The sequence below is a fragment of the Delphinapterus leucas genome, chromosome 18 (assembly GCF_059928025.1).
Source record: "Delphinapterus leucas isolate spDelLeu-1000000601 "Yukka" chromosome 18, BTC_Dleu_Yukka2, whole genome shotgun sequence".
In the NCBI taxonomy this organism is placed as follows: domain Eukaryota; kingdom Metazoa; phylum Chordata; class Mammalia; order Artiodactyla; family Monodontidae; genus Delphinapterus; species Delphinapterus leucas.
The window spans coordinates 71,758,055-71,776,064 of record NC_143146.1 but is presented as its reverse complement, the minus strand read 5'-3'; the positions used below and the strand labels follow the sequence as shown (position 1 = coordinate 71,776,064).

Genomic DNA, 18,010 nt, shown 5'->3' with positions numbered 1-18,010 from the left:
CAGGACACAAATGCCGAAGGAGTTGCATGCAGGGAGAGAGTGCGGCTAACACAGGTGATAAGAATAGATAAATCTATCGCATGCATTTAGAACCCACCCTTGTGTGGTGGGGTATGACTTTGGGGGTGGGGCACTGGCAGCGGCTTCTCAGGCTGGTTCCCAGGGAGGCGGAGGAAGATGAGGTCGTGGGCAGTGAAGGGGGAAATGGCCACCTTAGGCTGCTTCCTCTCCTTTACAAGCCCTTACGACGGGTCTGTTCAGTCAGCGTCCTTTTAGGAGCCACTCCGGGAGAAAGAAGGCAGGAAGGAAGCTTCCAGCACAAAGATCCAAAGGGAAATGTGCTTTATATGCAGAGCATTGTTTTGCTGTCTTTCCAGATGGAGTGTCTCCTAAAAAAGCCCATTTCTCTGACAACGGCTCTAAAAGGAGGAACCGTCCTTCGCAACAGACGCATGCATCTCTCATTCCTCATCCACTGAGTGTCAGACCCTGTTCTAGGTGCCACCTGGCTTCTGTCTCTCAACAAGCGTGCCTAACTCTTCCCTGAAGTCTCAGCCATGATTTTATTTTAAAAAAGGAGGCCATTGCCTCAACCTGGGTCCACTGGCCTTTCAGAGATTCTAAATTCCCTTTTGCACGTCAGGCTGGGGTTAACGGCTCTTTCTTGCCGCCACTGAGAAATCCGAGGGCTCTCCTGCCAGTGCTGAGCAGACACTTTGAAAGGCTCACTTCCTGTCTCCTGCGTGTGTGAGTGGCCACTGGAGGCCACGGGAGGGAGGAGGGAAACCTCAGAAGAGTCGGCCCCAAAGTAGCAGCCGCGTGGACCGTCCTGTCTGGCTGCTTCCCCAATAAAACCCAGGCAGGGGGAGAAAAGCCAACGTTTTGTGACGGAATGAGCAAAGGAGGGGAAACATTGAAAAGTGCATGAGCAGGGCCCCCGGGGAGGGAAGGGGTGGGGGGACAAGCAGGTGGGGAGAAGTGGCTCCAGAAATTGGGAAAGAGCCCATCTTACTGGAAGAGAAGGATGTACTGAAGGAGAGCGAGAAGGAAACAGAAATCAGCCTGTCGGGTGGGCACTGGCAAGGACCACCTTTCTCATTCTACAGATGAGGAAACTGAGGCCCGGAGAGGGGAAGTGGTTTGCACAAGGGCAGGGCCTGGAAGGAATCATCTTCTTTCTCGCTCTCTCTTCCCTTGCTCACCTCCCCTTCTGTGGTGAGGCAGTACTGGCAGACAGGCTGCTTGGAAGCCCTACACGGACAGGCGTGGGGCAGCCGTAAAGCACAGGAGGCTCCTGGGTGAGGTTTGAGTCTTGATTCCAGGTCAGGAAAGGGAGATCTTTGAGATCTCTGCCCCCCTCCTGGCAACGCCCCTCAGAACTGTAGCTGGGGTCCTGGAGGATGTAAAGCTGGCTGTGAGCTGGGGTTGTGTGCAGAGCTGGGGACCCCCGCAGCTGTGCACGCAGGTGCTGAAAGTCTCCGTCAGCACTCTTTGAAGATACGCACATCTTTTCTATTTCAGTAAGATCTTATGGAAAAACCCATACAAAACGTTTGACCAATCTAATATTTAGCATCCTCACAGAGAGACCTCGGAGATAAGAGATGCAGGCCCCTGCCTTCTGCTGTGTTTCCACCTCCTCCGGGGACACTTTTCCCGTCTGCAGAGTTCATCTTGGCTTCCCATTGTGCCTGCTCACTGGTATTTTTAACTCTACCTTTCTAGTATTTTTATAGTACCTTTCTAGTACCTGAGCCGGCTCAGCCTGGATCTCAGTTATGTGGACCTCTGTCTGCTTCCTTCTCTGGACTGGACATTCTCCAAGGCCAGGAGGTCCCCGTCTCATTCATACCTGTGCATCGCCCACCTCTGTCAGTGCACAAATATGGGATGATTTGGAGTTTGAAACCAGCTGTCCAAGCTGGAACGTTTGCCATGAGCTCTCCAAGAGTTCCGAAGGGTGGAAGGAAGAGGGATTTGGGTGCCGGAAATGGAAGGTTATTCTAAGAACGGGTGTGGCAGGAAAGACAAATATAGCTGGTGGAGTGGAGAGTGAGTGGGAGGAAAGAAAGTGGAAGTGGAAGAGAAGGGGCGGAGAGCGAGTGAGCAGAGAAGCAGGAAGGAAGCGGAGACACAGCCCACAGGGCAGTGCAGGCTCCAGGCTCAGCCCTGCCCGCCAGAGCTTGCTTGCTGTAGACGCCCAAAACCTCAGCCTCAGACCTTCCTGCCCTTTCTTTGTCTATCATTCTAATGCTGGGTCATTGAAAAAGATCTTTGGCTTAATTTCCACCAATACTCTGATTTTGGACATTTGGCAATAAGAGGTCATGGCCATGGCACGCCATGCCATCCTACTAAGAGGAAAATAAATACCTCAATATAAACAATTTTTATTTCTTGAAAGTTTTTTGTAGTATTACAAACTCCCATGACCGTTCTGGCTCTAACGTCGTTCTTGCCTCTTAGGGGTAAGGTTTGTAATTTGATGCAAAATAACCACGATGCATATGAGTCTGTACGTGTCTTGTTGCCTAGCCAGGCGTGTGGGTGATGAGTTTTCTTTTTTGTTTTTTCATCATTACATCTTCTCCTGCCCTGTGTTTCTGCTTCACATCCTTTAAATTTGCTGCTGTTTGACAACCACAGCCTGGATCTGGTTTCCCAGGAGTTTTCTGGTAGGAATGAACTGCTCTTGGCTCTGTGATAGGGCCCTGGGCTGGCTTACTGGGAGACCATTGCTGTAACCTCTGGGCCAGAGGTGCCTGAGGCGTGAACTGCCACCACTTGCTCTTCCCTCGGCTTGAGCGCCATCAAGAAACCTAAAGATTTCCTTTGATGTTTTATAAAGTCACTGATCCTCATTTGTCAAAATGTGTCCCAAGGAAGTTTCCTTGAAAGTGAAACCAGTCCATAAGCTCATCTTCTCAGGAACCCACAGAAAGTGTGTGGCCACCCTCAGTGGCCCAGGTAGCTGCTCTCTCCTTCCCCATCGGATGTGCAGGTGAGTTGAGTTCTCCTAAAGATGACCCAGCTGCCTAGACACACAGTTCTCCGCGACCCCCTGGATGCTGGCGGGAAGCCTCACAGCCATGCCACCCCCTTTTCCAGGCCCCCCAGCACCCCCCCCCCCGGTTGTCTGGCCGGCCATTCCTGTTCTCCAGCACCCTGTTTCAGAGGAGAGCTTCCCTCTTGTGCTGGGCTTCTCCTCCCTGGGGACAGTCGGTGGCTTCTGCATGTCCAGAAGGGTGCAGCTCGTGACCGAGACCCAGTCTGGGTCCCACCTCCTGGTAACAGGGAGGACATCACTTTCCTGTGCAAAGGCTTCCCGCTGGACCCTGAGTTCTCAAGATGTTGCAACTCTCCCTCCCAATCATTGTTGTGAAGATTGGACGGGGGCTCAGTGGCAAGCTCTCTCCCCGGTCCCCTGCCTCGGGCTGCCCCAGTGACCCTGGCGGGGAGTCTCTTCTCTCACAACCCATTGCCACGCTGCAGTGTGGCCTGGACATTAATTCTGAGGATGCTGTTGACTCTTCCAGGAACTGAAGTTGACTTTTTCCATGAAGGTAATTTCTGCAAGGAGGGGAACGGAGAGGACCAAGTTCCCTGAAATAAATCTTTGTGCTCAATTATTGGAAGGGAACACGTTAAAGAAGAAATGTGGGCATGTAGGTTTTATTGAATTGTTGTGTGCTGCGATATGTGAGCCAGTATACGGAGGTGAATGGGCCACGTTGCCAAAAGTTCGTTTCCCTTCCATTCACCTTGTGGCTATGGAAATCCCCTTGTTCTTATGTCTGCTGGAAGGAGAGCACGATATTCTCATCATTTGCAAAGAGGAGGGTGTTGTGGAGCATTTCTGTGGGCAGAAGGGTGAAGTAGTCAGAAAGCTCCGGGGATAATTTTCATAGGCTTTTCAAACTAGTAAACGTTGGTCTTATCTTTTTATGGGAAACAGGACATAGTCACTAAACAACTGGGACGTCAATGGAGGGACAGTGAAAGGAAAGGGAGAAAGAGTCACCAAAGTGCCCACTCTTCTCCAAATCCCTCTGTCTGTCGGCTGCAGAGTCTGAAACGAGCGTTTCCTCTGTACACAGCCTCCTGCCCATCCTCCCTCTCGCTCCCTCCACCTGACTGATAAGGCTGTTGTGAGGATCCATCCCATAATATGTGAGGTGCTTAGAACAGTGCCTGGCACGTGATAAGTGCTCAGAAAATGTTAACTCTTCTTATCACTAATAATCTGACATATATTTCTTGAGCGGGGTAGTGGGTCCATGTTGTTCGTTTTATTAAGCTTTAAACTGTGCATATATCTTATAAATCCTTTTTATGTGTATCATATACTTCACATACATTAAAATACACGCCTTAAAAATAAATGAAGATGGGGGACCCTGACGCCCAAGGAGATGGGAGGAACCCCCAAATGAACTGGTAGGACGTGGGGGGTTGAGGGGGGTGGAGAAGTGGAGGCCATACAGGATCGGGGCCCCTGAGGCCGGGGAGATCAGGAAAGGCAGGTGGGAGGGACCCTCTGGGAGGAGCGGAGGGCGATTGCTTAGCCCACTCGGGCCGGGGAGTCTGCTGAGCTCCCAGGCCAGTATCCCCCCCCTCCAAAGCCCCCTCCAGGCCGGCCGTGTGGGTCCTGGGGGCATAGGAGGGAGGCCAGGGAGATCAGAAGAGGCAGGAGGGAGGGGCGCTCCGGGAGGAGAGGGAGAGGAGCGCATGGGTTAGCCCCGCCCACTTGAGCCCAGGAAGCCTGCTGGGCTCCCAGGTGAGGTCCCCCGCCCTCTGAGACCAGGGGTGGGGGGCACGCCTGGGCCCCTTCTGTTCCTTGAGCCTAAACCCCACCCCCATGGCCCCCAGGGCCTTTTCCAGCCCTGTGGGTCCTGAGCATTGGCCCTGCCCACCGCCCAAACCTCACGCTACTTAGTCCCCGCCCTCCACAGCCAAGGGCTTTCCCCCTTTGTTTTCTTTCTTTTCTCTCCTCTGTTTTACTATTGTAGTACTGATGTACCTTCCAGTTGTTGATTCATCTATATTTTTATTTTTATATTCTTTCTAGCATATCTGTTAGTTTCCTAGTCTGATTTTATTTTTTACTTTATTATTGTTCTCTTTTTTCTTCTGCCACCCCATGTGGCTTGCGGGATCTTGGTTCCCGAGTCGGGGATGGGGCCGAAGCTCCTGCAGTGGAGCTCTGAGTCCAAACCACTGGCCTAGCAGAAAACCTCAGATCCCAGGGAATATTCATCGGAGTGAGGTCTCATGGAGGTCCTCACCTCAGCACCAAGACCCAGCTCTTCCCAGAAGAGAAAAAGAAAGGGTCTGAGAAAATATTTGAAGAGGTTATAGTCAAAAATTTCCCTAACATGGGAAAGGAAATAGTCATCCAAGTCCAGGAAGCACAGAGAGTCCCATACAGGATAAACCCTAGCAAAATCACACCAAGACACATATTAATCAAACTAACAAAAATTAACTCCTAAGAAAAAATATTAAAAGCAGCAAGGGAAAAACAAAAAATAACATGCAAAGGAATCCCCTTAAGGTTATCAGCTGGTTATTCAGCAGAAATTCTGCAGGCCAGAAGGGACTGGCAGGCTATACTTAAAGTGATGAAAGAGAAAAACCTACAACCAAGATTACTCTACCCAGTAAGGATCTCATTCAGATTCGAAGGAGAAGTCAAAAGCTTTTCAGACAAGCAAAAGTTAAGAGAATTCAGCACCACCAAACCAGCTTTACAACAAATGCTAAAGAAACTTCTCCAGGAGGGAAACACATGAGAAGAAAAAGACCCACAAAAACATCCAAAACAATTAAGAAAATGGTAATAGGAACATACATATCAATAATAACCTTGAATATAAATGGATTAAATGCCCCAACCAAAAGACACAGACTGGCTGAATGGATGCAAAAGCAAGACCCATATATATGCTGTCTACAAGAGACCCACTTCAGACCTAGGGACACATACAGACTGAAAGTGAAGGGATGGAAAAAGATATTCCATGCAAATGGAAATCATAAGAAAGCTGGAGTAGCAATACTCATATCAGATAAAAGAGATTTTAAAATAAAGACTGTTACAAGGGATAAGGAGGGACACTACATAATGATCAAAGGATTAATCCAAGAGGAAGATATAACAATTATAAATGTTTATGCTCCCAACATAGGAGCACCTCAATGCATAAGGCAAATGCTAACAACCATAAAGGAGAAATCGACAGTAACATAATAGTAATAGGGAACTTTAACACCCCACTTTCACCAATGGACAGATCATCCAAACAGAAAATAAATAAGGAAACACAAGCTTTAAATGACACAATAGACCAAATAGATCTAATTGATATTTATAGAACATTCCACCCAAAAGTGGCAGAATACACTTTCTTCTCAAGTGCACACGAAACATTCTCCAGGATAGATCACATCTTGGGTCACAAATCAAGCCTCAGAAACTTTAAGAAAATTGAAATCGTATCAAGCATCTTTTCTGACCACAACGCTATAAGATTGGAAATTGCTTACAGGAAAAAAACTGTAAAAAACACAAATACATGGAGGCTAAACAGTGTGCTACTAAATAACAAAGAGACCGCTGAAGAAATCAAAGAAGAAATAAAAAAATACATAGAAGCAAATGACAATGAAAACATGACGACCCAACACCTATGGGATGCAGCAAAAGCCTTTCTAAGAGAGAAGTTTATAGAAATTCAGTGTCACCTCAAGAAACAAGAAACATCTCAAACAATCTAACCCTACACTTAAAACAACTAGAGAAAGAAGAACAAAGAAAACCCAAAGTCAGTAGAAGGAAAGAAATAAAGATCAGAGCAGAAATAAATGAAATAGAAATGAAGAAAACAATAGCAAAAATCAATAAAACTAAAAGCTGGTTCTTTGAGAAGATAAACAAAATTGATAAACCTTTAGCCAGACTCATCAAGAAAACAAGGGAGAGGATGCAAATCAATAAAATTAGAAATGAAAAAGGAGAAATCACAACTGAAACTGCAGAAATACAAAGGATTATAAGACTACTACAAACAACTATATGCCAATAAAATGGACAACCATCAAGAAATGGACAAATTCTCAGAAAGGTACAATTTTCCAGGACTGAACCAGGAAGAATTAGAAAATATAAACAGACCTATCACAAGTAATGAAATTGAAACCATAATTAAAAATCTTCCAAGAAACAAAAGTCCAGGACCAGATGGCTTCACAGGCGAATTCTATCAAACATTTAGAGAAGAGCTAACACCGATCCTTCTCAAACTCTTCCAAAAAATTGCAGAGGGAGAAACACTCCCAAATTCATTCTACAAAGCCACCATCAGCCTGATACCAAAACCAGAAGAAGATACCACAAAAAAAGAAAATTATAGACCAGTATCACTGATGAACATTGATGCAAAAATCCTCAACAGAATACTAGCAAACAGAATCCAACAACACATTAAAAGGATCATACACCATGATCAAGTGGGATTTATCCCAGGGATGCAAGGATTCTTCAATATATGCAAATCAATCAATGTGATACACCATATTAACAAATTAAAGAATAAAAACCATATGATCATCTCAATAGATGCAGAAAAAGCTTTTGACAAAATTCAACACCCATTTATGATAAAAACTCTCCAGAAAATGGGCATAGAGGGAACCTACCTCAACATAATAAAGGCCATATATGACAAACCCACAGCAAGCATCATACTCAATGGTGAAAAACTGAAAGCATTTCCACTAAGATCAGGAACGAGACAGGGATGTTCACACTCACCACTCTTATTCTACATAGTTTTGGAAGTCCTAGCCATGGCAGTCAGAGAAGAAAAAGAAATAAAAGGAATACAAATTGGAAAAGAAGAAGTAAAACTGTCACTATTTGCCGATGACATGGTACTATACATAGAATGTCCTAAAGATGCCACCAGAAAACTGCTAGAACTAATCAATTAATTTGGTAAGGTTTCAGGATACAAAATTAATGCGCAGAAATCTCTGTCATTCCTATAACCAACACTGAAAAATCAAAAAGAGAAATTAAGGAAACACTCCCATTTACCATTACAACAAAAAGAATAAAATACCTAGGAATAAGCCTATCTAAGGAGACAAAAGACCTGTATGCAGAAAACTATAAAACGCTGATGAAAGAAATCAAAGATGACATAAACAGATGGAGAAATATACCATGTTCTTGGATTGGAAGAATCAATATTGTGAAAATGACTGTACTACCCAAAGCAATCTACAGATTCAATGCAATCCCTATCAAACTACCAGTGGCATTCTTCACAGAATTAGAACAAAAAATGTTACAATTTGTATGGAAACACAAAAGACCCCGAATAGCCAAAGCAATTTTGAGAAAGGAAAATGGAGTTGGAGAAATCAGGCTCCTCAACTTCAAACTATACTACAAAGCTACAGTAATCAAGAGAGTATGGTACTGGCACAAAAACAAATATAGATCAATGGTACCACATAGAATGCGCAGTGATAAACCCGTGCACATATGGGCACCTAATTTATGACAAAGGAGGCAAGAACATACAATGGAGAAAAAACAGCCTCTTCAATGAGTGGCGCTGGGAAAACTGGACAGCTACACATAAAGAATGAAATTAGAACACTCCCTAACACCATACACAAAAATAAACTCCAAATGGATTAAGGACTTAAATGTAAGACCAAGCACTATAAAACTCTTAGAGGAAAACATAGGAAAAACACTCTTTGACATAAACCACTGCAAGATCTTTTTTGACCCACTTCCTAGAGTAACAGAAATAAAACCAAAAATAAACAAATGGGTCTTAATTAAACTTCAAAGCGTTTGCACAGCAAAGGAAACCATAAACAAGACCAAAAGACAACCCTCAGAATGGGAGAAAATATTTGCAAATGAAGCAACAGACAAAGGATTAATCTCCAAAATATACATACAGCTAAAGGGGCTCAATATCAAAAAAACAAACAAACCAGTTAAAAAATGGGCAGATGACCTAAACAGACATTTCACCAAGGAAGACATACAGATGGCCAAGAGGCACATGAAAAGATGCTCAACGTCACTAATTATCAGAGAAATGCAAATCAAAACTACAATGAGGTATCGCCTCACGCCCGGTCTGAATGGCCATTATCAAAAAATCTAGAAACACTAAGTGCTGGAAAGGGTGTGGTGAAAAGGGAACCCACCTGCACTGTTGGTGGGAATGTAAATTGATGCAACCACTATGGAGAACAGTATGGAGGTTCCTTAAAAAACTAAAAATAGAACCACCATATGATCCAGCAATCCCACTACTGGGCATATACCCTGAGAAAACCATAATTCAAAAAGAGACAGGTACCACAATGTTCATTGCAGCACTATTTACCATAGCCAGGACATGGAACCAACCTAAATGCCCATTGACAGATGAATGGATAAAGAAGATGTGGCACATATATACAGTGGAATATTACTCAGCCATAAAAAGAAACGAAACTGAGTTATTTGTAGTGAGGTGGATGGACCTAGAGTCTGTCATACAGAGTGAAGTAAGTCAGAAAGAGAAAAAGAAATACCGTATGCTAACGCATACATATGGAACCTAGAAAAAGAAATTGGTACTGATGAACCTAGTTGCAGGGCAGGAATAAAGATGTAGATATAGAGAATGGACTTGAGGACATGGGGTGGGAGGGGGAAGCTGGGGCGAAGTGAGAATAACATGGACGTATATACACTACCGAATGTAAAATAGATAGCTAGTGGGAAGCAGCTGGATAGCACAGGGAGATCAGCTCGGTGCTTTGTCACCACCTAGAGGGGTGGGATAGGGAGGGTGGGAGGGAGACTCAAGAGGGAGGAGATATGGGGACATATGTATGCACGTGGTTGATTCACTTTGTTGTACAACGGGAACTAACAAATACAGTACTGTGGAGCAATTATACTCCAATAAAGATCTATTTTAAAAAATGAGCATTCATGAAGTTTGCTTTAGCAGTCGTAGGTCCCAGGGTTCCGGGACAGCAGTGAAGGAAAATATTCCACCTTATTACTAGACCCATGTGCCAAACAATGGGACTAGCCAGGTGTTCTTATTCATGGATCAAAAACTACGGTAATGATAAGAATAGTCCTGATTCCTGGGAATTAATATCTGAGCCTGTCTTCATTTTTTCCCTTCTTTTTGGAAGACTGGCAGGTGCTAGATTCCTTGGAGTCCCTAGTGTTGAATCACTGGTGTACCTGTCCCCTCCAGGCCGGCCACCGTGGTCCAGAGAGGGGACAGCCTGCACTGGGCAGTCCAAGGTGAGGACTGGCCCATTTCCTTTCTGAGGGAAGCGCACTGCCGAGACGTTGTACCTAGAGAATTTCAATGCATCCTTGTTCCTATTTCCTTTCTTGGCTCTCAATTCCCTGCATAGAAAGAGGGAGAGATTGGCAAGGATGTTTTGTTCTGGGGATCAGGGGATGGTGTCCAGATCTTGCTGGACAAAAAAGACACAGCTTTTTAATCTCTGGTGTAGTTTGTGGTGGTTCCTGTGCTCTCAGCAGCTCCTGTAGCAGAAGCGAGGGTCCTGCCCCTCACACGCTTGCAGAGGACCATCTCCCGAATCACTCTCAGAATTTGCTGCTGCTGCCGGGCTACCAGCTGCGTTGTAGTCATCTGTGTGCTCATTTGTCTCCTCCACTGGATTACAAAGGTCTTAAAAGGAGAAACTCTCTTGTTCATCTTTGAATCCCCACAGTAGGTGCGTGAACGAGTGAATGAATGAATGCATGAATAGGAACCATCACAAGAAAGCTGAGAAGAAAGTGGAAGGATTGGGCCATAAAATCTTTATAAAATCTTATTTTAAAATACTTTCAGTAATATTCTAATGCACTGAGTTGACAGAATAGAGATTTTTAAATGTGGCGCCATTTTGTCCAGTCATTTGTGAGAAGTTATCAATGTTTTGCTGGGCTGAAAACTCCGTGGAAGCAAGAACCATGTCTGTCCCCAACAGCTAGCACATAGTAGACCCATAGTATGATATTAAGTGAAATAGTCTATTCCCAGTCTGGCAGGGAGAAAGACACATTCAATTCAATTTATTTTTTTATAAATGTATTTACTTACTTTTTATTTTTGGCTGCGTTGGGTCTTCGTTGCTGCGCACGGGCTTTCTCTAGTTGCGGCGAGCGGGGGCTACTCTTCGTTGTGGTGCGCGGGCTTCTCATTGCGGTGGCTTCTCTTATTGCGGAGCACGGGCTCTAGGTGCGCAGGCTTCAGTAGTTGTGGCACGCGGGCTCAGTAGTTGTGGCGCTCGGGCTTAGTTGCTCCGCAGCATGTGGGATCTTCCCGGACCAGGGCTCGAACCCATGTCCCCTGCACTGGCAGGCAGATTCTTAACCACTGCGCCACCAGGGAAGTCCTCAATTTAATCAATTTTTTATAGAGCATCTTCTTCAAGTATTTTGCCAAGGACTGGGTGAAAATGTGAATGTCAGGGATTTTCTCCTTAGGAGTTTTCAGTCTTTTGGTGGTAGATACATTTGCCCCCAACTATAATACAAGGCAGAGGGTGATAAGTACTGCAACGGAAGTAAAATTGCTAAGTGAACCAGGAGTTTATTAAAGCTTATGGGATCTGAGATGCCTTCATGGAAGAGTGAGCTCTGGCAGAAATGGGAAGATTTGGGCAGCTAGGGGTGGGAGGAGGGTCATTTTGAGTGGCTACCACACAGGGTGCACAGGATGGGAGGGTGAGGGTCACGATGGAAAATCACGGTAGCCAGCCTCCAAGCTGGTGCCCAGTGATCCTTGCCTTGGGGCATTCATGCTCTTTCACAGTCCTCCCAACACTGTAAGAAGGTTGGTCTGTGCGACCAACTAAATATAGTGGAAGTGATGGTTTGTGGCTTCTAAGACTAGGTCATAGAAAATGTTTCCACTTCCCTTACTGGATTTTGGATTGCCTGCTCTGGGGAAGCCAGCCATCCTGTCATGGGACACTCACGCAGCGTAGGGAGAGACCCACGTTGGGGAGGAACTCAGGTCTCCTGCCAATAGCCAGCACCCGCTTCCTGTCCCCATGAGCGAGCCACCTTGGAAGTGGATCTTGCAGCCCGAGATCCAGCTTTCAGACGACTTCAGCCCCTGCTGACAACTTGACTGAAACCTCCTGAGAGACCCAAGCCAGCACTGCCCAGCTAGGACATGCCTGAATTTCTGACTCACAGAGGGGGAGAGATAATAAATGTTTTCTTTGTTGCTTTAAGCCACTCATTTGGGGGGTAACTTTTTATGCAGCAAAAGATACAGAAATGAAGGCTAGGGGAATCATTTGGGAAAAGCCATGAGTTTCAAGGCTTTGCCATGGCGTTGTGTGCCATGGGAGCAATGTTTTTTGTTTGTTTTGCTTTGTTTTTTAAAAAAACACACAACGGGAACTTCCCTGGTGGTCTGGTGGTTAAGACTCCACGCTTCTAATGCAGGGGGCCCAGGTTTGATCCCTGGTTGGGGAGCTGAGCTCCCACATACCGCAGCTAAGCCCACGCACTGCAACTACTGGGCCCGCGGACTCTAAAGCTTGCGTGCCACAACGAAGACCCAGCACAGCCAAAATAATAAATTTTTTTAAAAAAATTAAAAAATAATGAAAAGAAAACAAACACAAAGAATGATAATTCTGATGACGTGCACAGTATCGGTTGTCAAAAGGAGTGACCGGAGGTGAGAAGGTAATTTCAGAGGCCACCGCTGTAGTCCAGACAAGTCGTAATGAGAGTCTGAACACACACACTGTTAGGGGGATGGAAAGAGACACCTCAGGGGCAGGTCCATGAGACCCTCGACGTAGGGAGGAGTGTGAAGGAGCAGAGGAGGGTGACTCCTTGGTTGGGAGCCTGGGGACGCAGGAGGGCCAGGATCTCATTTACCCCAAGAGGAAACAGGAGTGAGCACCTGTGTGGAGGTCTGGCGGGTAGGAGAGAAGCAGTGTAGACGTCCAGCAGCGGGGACTGGCTACCAGGCTCGTTCACAGACCAGACTGGTTGAGAAACTTCTCCCGGAAGGATGGGGCTTTCCCTGTCAGAACATCTCTTCCTCGATGCCAAGTGTTCCCCGGTGACAGTGTCTGCCATGGAGATTTTTAGTGTGTGACCTTTCCCAGCCTGAAGAGCAGCATCACCTTCCTGGAACTTGTTCTCCAGCAGACAGTCAGTGACCCTCAGAGGAGGGAGCTGCCGGGGCTTGACCGGCCAGAGTCTGTGGCAGCGCCAGTGTGTGTGGGAAAGAGGAGGCCAGACCCCGAGTTTTACAGAAAGCCTCCGTCTCCCTCCCTTGTAGGGTACCAAGTTCAATGCAAATCAGAGGCTGAAAAATAAAAAGACCTGTCCATAAATCCCAAATGGAAGGGAGCTTCTCATGGAATTGCCTTATATGACAGTGACATCAAGCCTGGAGGTAATACTTGGCAAGATAATGTTAGGAAACCACCAGGACATAAACATTGCTTTTAAAGATTCTAGAACAGGCCTGAACCAAAGCACTGTGGGATTCGTAACATGCTTTCTTGCAACAAATAGAGTCTGATTTGGAGCAAAGCAAGAAAGCACCGAGGGAAACTTGAGAAAGAGTGAAGAGTGTCTCAGACGGGGTCTGCAGTCCCCGGCCACAGCCGGGGGGTGGGAGGATACACCTGGCTGTAGTCCCGGAGTTGTGAGAGTCCTCTGCAAGGGATCGTGTGTTAAAACCGTGTGTTTTCATGTTTATGGTCATCTAAACAGATGGAGATAAGCCTATTCTGTGCTCTCCAATGACTCCCTCAGTTAGGAGTACTACTTTGCCACCTCAGGACCCGTATCCACAAATGGGTTTATAATCATTTTGATGCCAAGTGGCATTTTTAAAAGTAGTTGCAGATTAATGGAAAAGACAAGAGATGGATTTCATACGAAACAAAGTACTTGCGTCAAGTGAAGGACAAGAGACATCTCAGTGCCTGGCATGAGTGAAGACATAGCAGCAGGTCACACCAAGAAGCCAAGGAAGTTGCCTGACAGGCAGGGCCACCTCTGTGGTTTGATGGAATTAGGGTCCAGCAAAACAATAACATCTGTCACTCTGAACTAACGTGGTTCCCTGGAACTTTAGGGTTTGGAAACTTTTTGCACTTAATTTGCAGCTGGTCAGGTGGCAGGAAATGCAGGTGAAATGTGCTCGGACAGTCCCCTCAGGGCCCTGAGCTCCACGTGCCCAGTTCTCCCTGGCTTTCTGGGAGAATCCCCTAGAAATACCACAATCACTGTTCCTGCTGAGCTGCAGTCTGATGAGCACAATTTCTTTTACTTTCTAAAGCAAAGTTTTTCTAGGAGACGTGTGACTCCACCCAAAGAAGAAAGAGCCACTATTGTGGGGAATATAATCAACAAAATCACCACCAGCACCATCATCATCGTCAAAGCATTTATCAATACTTGGCACCTGCCCTCGGAACTGCAGTAGGTATTAGTGATAGCATGTGTTGTTGCTGTTTTTCAGTGGGAACTGCATGGATGCTTTGGGATCAGAACACAAGGTCTTATTGCTAATGCTGTGAAAGCCCCACATACGTCTACCCCAGATGGTGAGGGGCAGATGCACAACTGTGAAATTTTGTTCCTGGAGCCCCAGCTGGGCTGGGCTTGGGGTAAAGGGGCCAGAGGACAAGACTATATGTGTTGGGTGGTAATAAATGGGCAAGGGCAGTGGCCTTCCATAAGAAGGTCCTATACTGCTGTGAAAACTGCTTCGAGGTGAAACCATACCCCTGTAGTATGTAGCGGCTGGAAACTAGGATGGGGACACAAACACAACGAGAACTCTAAATGGAGTCAAGGCACCAGGTATAACCCTTCCTCCCCTTAGCAGACCCAACTCATACATTAATTTGGGCCTCTTAGAACTTCAAAGATTTAGGTACGTTCTTTCACACACCTAGTTTCCTAGCTGTGAGTTTCTAAAGCTCGTCCCATGATGCCTGGAATACCCGAAAGCCTACCTCCCCTTGTCCCTTGAGTGTCCCCTCAGGAAGAGGCACATGTGATCTATTTCCACCCTGTACACAAAGCTCCATCTTTTCAGTAGTCTTGCCACCCACCCGCACAAGAAAATCCAATTAAACTATGGGATCAATGCAATTAATTTGACTGTGCTTGTGAAGGTTTAAGGACTTATGAAAGGAGGTCACACTGTATACCACACTGCCTCTGTCCTCTCTTCATTTCACCTTTATTATCTTTATTTTTGCTCTGGTTCTTCCTTCCTGAATCAGTGACAGATTACATTTGGTAGCATTAATAAAAACCTGACCACAGCACTTAACCAAATAGGGTAATTTGTTTTTTGGAGGTGTTGTTTGCATGATGTAAGTTCCACATATTTTAAGTGCACAGTTCAATGAGTTTTCACAAGTGTAAGGTAGCTATCTAAAACCACCTCCTCAGAATAGAAAACATTTGTATCACCCTAGAAAATGACCTCATGTCCCTTCCTTGTCAATCTGGGTCCCCTGTCCCCAGGCAAAAACAGTTTGGATTTTTGTCACCATAGCTAAGTTTTGCCTGTTTCTTCTAGCACCTCATATGAATAGAGTAATACCGAATGCATTCTTCTGTGCTGGCTTCATTTGTTCAAAGTAACATTCATGAGATTCATCCCTGTTGTTGAATGTATCAGTTTTTCCTTTTTATTGCCAAGTAGTATTCTGTTGAATAAATATACTACTATTTGTTTATCCATTCACTTGGTAAATATTTGGACTTTTTTTTTCAATTTTTGCTTATTACAAATAAGGTGGTTAAAAATATTCTTGTACAAGTCTTTTATTTATATCTTTTTATTTTTCTGGGGTGAATAACCAGAGGTAAAATTGTTGGGTAATAAAGGCATGCATATTTAAGTTATAAGAAACTCTGCCCAGCAGTTTTTCAAAGTGGCCGCACTAATTTATACTCCCAACAACGATGTTCAAGAATTCCAGTTGCTCCATATACGCCCTGACATTCAGTGTTGCCAGTTAAAAACATTTTAACCCTTCTAGTGGATGTGAAATTTCACTGGGGCTGTAATTACGTTTCTCTGATGACTAATGACGTTGAGCATCTTTTCAAGTGCTTATCGGCCATTTCTAGCTTCTTCCATGACATGTTCATTAAAGTCGTTTGCTCAGTCTTTAAAAATATTGAGTTATCATTTTCTTTATTTTTTTTTAATTTTTAAAATTTACAGCAGTGTGTATACTCTGGATACAAGCCCTTTGTCAGATAAATGTATTGTGAATATTTTCTCCCAGTTTGTGGTTTGCCTTTTCATATTCTTAATGTCTTTTGCTGAGTGGAAACGTGAAATTTTGATGAAGTTCAGTAAATCAGGTTTTAATTTTACGGTCAGTGTGGATCTATTTCCGGGCTCTTTATTTTGTTCTATTGATCTATTTGTCTACTCTTAAGCCAGTTTCCACTTTCTTGATTCAGATAAGGTTATTATCTTGTTCCCAGAGATAGATGGACCGGGGTGAAGCTGTGCCAGGGAGTTGTGTGTTCAGAGCAGCCTCTCTCCAGCTTCCTGCCCCACCATCTTCACCAAGTGGATTTTTGTTTTCCAGTAGCAAGATGGCTACTTCTTTGGCATCACATTCTAGCTCCTAGTGGGAAGAAGGGGGCAGACAGGCTAAAGGCCAGCTGAGTTTGTCCTTTTTTTATCAGAAGAAGAAGAAGACAAAAAATCCAAACCATCGTAAAGACCTTCTTGAGGTCCCATCTATAATTCTATTTACATCTCATTGGTCAGAACTGACCACATGGCCACCTCCTAGTGGCAGTGGAGACTGGGAAGATGAATGTTTTCACGCTCTGCACTGGTTGCATTTGTGAACCAGGGACCGCAGCAAAGGGGGAGGGATTATACCTACTAGTTTGGGCAAATCAGAGCCCCTCTTGGAGCTGGAGGTGGGTCGATCTCCCGTACACAGTGAGGCTGCTACAGGGTGGGGAAGAGTGAGACAGCCTCCATCACCCTTCCTGTTCCCACGTGTCTTCTGGGGATAAAACTGAGGAGTGAGGACAAAGAGAAACTTCCAGAATATATATTTTATTGTGTTTCATGTCTTCGGTTAATTGTGCATCCGCTTCTCAACCTGGCAAGGGGTACACAGGAGGGCATAAGACTCATGAGGAGAGTTCTTCAAATGACACGACCTCCTATCCACAAGGCCACCCTCGTCTGCAACAGAAACAGCAATCCCTTATTCAGATCATTAATTAAATTAGGAAAATTTGAATCTTTGAATGATACCTGCCTCTTTAACACCTTCGATCAATCGACGTCTTAGAAACTCAAAGCCAAGCAAAGGTTTGGGTCCAGAGACGTCGATGAGCACGCCATACTTCTGTTCAGAACCTGCTCTGTGTTCACTCAGTGACAGAGTGAAGGGCTCTTGCAGGATGACTGTCTCGCCATGTCTCAAAGCAGGCATTGCTCGCGTTTCCAGTGTGAATACTGTACCTTTTCTTATCTGTAGTACTTGGAAATCCATCCACACCTCCTGCCGTTGAGTCGTTGGTTTAGTCTTTAGTTATCCCATCCTGGTTCCTAGAAGAGATTGGGTTGAGTGGCAGTAACCAGGCAAGAGCAAAGTAAGCCTCGACCAAAACAAGTTTCCATTTGGTGGGAGGAATTGCGGCCCGAGCACCTCCTGTCAGGGAAGACTGGGGATTGGGAAGAATCAGTTTGAGCTGTACTACCACGTTGAGGGCTCTGTTAGTTTCCTGGAGCTGCCATAACAAAGTACCATAGGCTGGGAGGCTTTACACAATAGAAGTTTGTTCTCTCACAGTTCTGGAGGCCACAGAAGTCAGAAATCAAGGTGTCGGCAGAGCTGCGCTCTCTCTGAAGGTTCTAGGGGGGCGTCTGTTCATGGTTTTCTCTGAGCTTCTGGTGTTGCTAGGAAT

The 18,010-nt window shown here is 45.3% G+C and overlaps 1 long non-coding RNA gene across 1 annotated transcript in view; it reads left to right on the top strand.

Moving 5' to 3' along the window:
* Positions 1 to 17,523, top strand: part of LOC111175207 (uncharacterized) — a 33,830-nt gene extending 16,307 nt beyond the window's left edge. Inside the window, exon 4 of the long non-coding RNA XR_002644657.2 lies at positions 378 to 17,523. This is a non-coding gene — a long non-coding RNA (uncharacterized LOC111175207). The remainder of the gene's footprint in view (positions 1 to 377) is intronic.
* The last annotated feature ends 487 nt before the right edge of the window (positions 17,524 to 18,010 follow it).